A 3,519-nucleotide genomic window follows, 5' to 3' on the forward strand; every position below is an offset into this window, starting at 1 on the left:
GTCATGCTTATCTTTTCTAGGGACATTTCTAATTAAACAACATTTATTTAATAGTATGACATTTGCTGCTTATTCAAATAGTGCACGTGCTGCTTTTAATGTTGATTCAAAGTACCTTCTAAACAAAACTTTGTTTTAATCTATTGTTTTTCAGACAGTTCACAAAATAAACTGATCCAAAAACAATTAAACAAATTGTAATTGACCTCGGCAGCAAACGTTTTTATTTTGTTTAATGTCAGAACTTGTCTTTATTTAATTGGAAGACGTCACAGATGCCAGAGACTGTCAACCGCATGGAGATCTAGAAAATGTATAATTACACTATGTTTCATAAGAAATCTGGCTGTTGTCTCTACATGTTTGTTCAGAGTTGAGTTATGGGACTAATGCCAATAAAAACATATAAAAAAGTTTCACAGTTACAAGCTGACCTGATGCACTTTTCAGGTTGACTTTTGCAACACACAAATCCATGATTATTACTGCAATGAAATCCCTGGCCACAGAAAAGCACTGCTTGTATTGACTTCTTTAAATATTGTTTTTAAACATCCTTAAAACAAAATAAATGTAATGCACACATTTTGTAAATCCTATGTTGTGGGCATCAAATGTGCCCACAAAAAATAGAAACATCATTAATGTTTGGCCCCTGTGGGAAAACGGATTATACTAACTGCAATTGCAACGCTATAAACCACAAAACATTCATTTTTATGACAGTGTGTCAGATGCTAAAGGGGTAGTTCACCAAAGAATTACAATTCTGTCATCATTTAATCACGCTCTCGTCATGTTGAACCTGTCCACACAATAGAAGTCAGATGGGACTGAATGTTTTTGGTTACCAACATTCTTCAGAATATCTTCTTTTGTGCTCTGCAGAGTAAAGAAAGTCGTACAGGTTCAACAAGAAGAGAGCGTGATTAAATGATGACAGAATTTAAATTTTTTGGTGAACTACCCCTTTAACATCTGACACACTGTTATTAAATACATGTTTTGTGGTTTATAGTGTTACATTTACAATGAGTAAAGATGATAAACACTATTGTGGAACATAACATCGCATGGCAAAAAGAGGAAAGACTTTTTGTTTTGGGATGAATGAACTGAGATGAAATTATAACATATTTTAGTTCAATAAAGGCAACTTTCCACAAAGCGTTTTTTTAAATGGGCAGCACCATGGACCCACATTTTTCCACATGCACTTCTCTCCTCACCCTTCTGGCTAAAGGTTCAGGAGAGTGTTTGGCAGCTGAAAAGCATGTTCACCCCATTAATGAATGAGTCTTCTGTCTGCAGTTTGAACTCCTCTGCACCGGGTTTCTTTCTCTTCAGGTGCAGAAAGCATTAGTCCATCACTCTGTCACTGTACCAACAGCATATGTGTGAACTCTCATGCAGGGCAGAGGAGTGATAAGACACAGAAGAATGCTATATTTAGCTTCAGCTGAACAAAATCTTCATCTCTTTTCTTTAATATTATAAAAGAAATGTCATTTATGCTATTAATATTTCAACTGTATTTATTGTGATTCAGATCTTACTTTTATTATTTGTAATGTGTTCGTATCAATTATTGTGTTCATATTTGTGTTTTTTATTCTGGGATTTTCATATTTTTCTTTTGTTGTTTGTTTATGTTGAGTCAAACATTTCATTTACATACATATTCATTCATCAGACGACAAAGCGATCGAACAAATGGAAGAGCATTTAACATTTAGCATACAAAAGATTTCTAACGTACCATAATTTAGTTTTTCTGGTAATGTGCTGTGAAATGATACACATATTTCTTATCTCGGCACACCACCAATCACAGTGTGGCTATGTTCTGTATCTTTTCACCTCATGTTTGCAGATCTATTAATAAATGTGTTTGCACGGGTCATAACTACAATTGTGGGCCAGTCTGAACAGAACTCTTGGAATATACAAGCGAGCCGTTAGCAGTCACACGTAGGGAGCTGCGGCAGCGTGTGTGTGCGTGTGTGAAGGTGCGGGTGTCGAGGGGAGGTGGTGAGTCAGGTCCTGGATGTTGACAGATGAATGAGGAGAATTATCTACTCACTGGGGCAGATAATTGCTCCATTTGGCCCCATAGTTGGTGAATGACTTCTAATTAGCCCTCCCCCTGTTCCCCACTCCTGGAAAAACACTCCCGCACATGTTTGACCAACTGGGTTGCTTTGGTGATCACCACAAACACCAAGAAGTAGTCAATCACCAGTGGCCAGTGATTAGCACTTTATACATTTGGCCTTGACTAGATCATAGGACCATTTTAGAACAGACAGACTTCCTTCACCAGGTGACCAGAATATCGTTGAACTTATTTAGGTGTGGGGGGGTTTGGCGAGGGGTCTATGTGTGCTCAAGGGATAACATTCTCTGCTGCTTACGTTTTTGCACGACCAAATACTAAGCAAAACATTCAAATTTTTCAAGCATAATAATCAGAAACACTAGCCTTGCAACAGCTCAGAGAGACAACAGTGATGGCTAAAACAACAAGGTCCACATTTATAACCTAAATCCTGACCATATATCATGCTGAACATTAGAGTAACGTAGGCTTTTGCTCAACTGAAGTGACAAAAGTAACATCTACAAATCGAGATAATCTGATCAGGTGACAAAAACAATGATAGCATAATTCACAAAGCAAATTAAGTGTTACATGTAGTGATTTTATATAGCGATCAAATGTCATCTCACGATTTAACTTTCTGATGTAATAAAAACATGTTTAAACATACGGCAGCTTTACGTGGAGGCAGAACATGTCATTTTTATTTGCCTTGCCTTTGGGATATTCAGTAAAATCAAGTTCAATTATAAACATTGAATATCATTTTAGAAATTTAAGCAAATGGTGTCTTAAAAGACTTGGGTCCGGTTTCACAGACAATGCTTGGCTTTAACCCGGACTATGTTGTAGTTGAATTAGGATATTTAGGTCGCTTATATAAAAATGCATTAGAAAAAATTACTGGTGTGCATCTTAAGACAAAACAATTGCACTGATATATTTTAAGATATGTCAGAGTAAGTTATTTTTAAGTGCGACAGCTCATACATTTATTTCCGTCTGGGACTATTGCTCAAGCCTTGAAACCGGGCATTGATCTCTTAAATATTTAAAACATGTAGTAATAAACAAATACATGGGTCTCTACAACAACAATGATTAGATAAAATAGAGAAAAGTGGAAAAGTTTGATTATGTCCCCTGCTCTTAGGTTATTTATTTCCTCTAAAGTTTAAATAGTAATCTTAACAATGTCTCATGTTCAACATTTAATAGCAAGGACTTCCAAGACGACACACTTATCTAGCTCTACTCTCTCTGTGTCACAAATCATCACATTTGTGCTTCGTCACTTGAGACAAGTTTGATGAAACATCTGATTCACACTCCATTATGTCTCTTGAGATTGGTTTTCCTTCGATGATAAGTACCATCATTTACATTCACAAAAATCTCCAGAATAGAAAAAACATAAG

Source organism: Barbatula barbatula, assembly GCF_947034865.1.
Source record: "Barbatula barbatula genome assembly, chromosome: 3".
Taxonomy (NCBI): domain Eukaryota; kingdom Metazoa; phylum Chordata; class Actinopteri; order Cypriniformes; family Nemacheilidae; genus Barbatula; species Barbatula barbatula.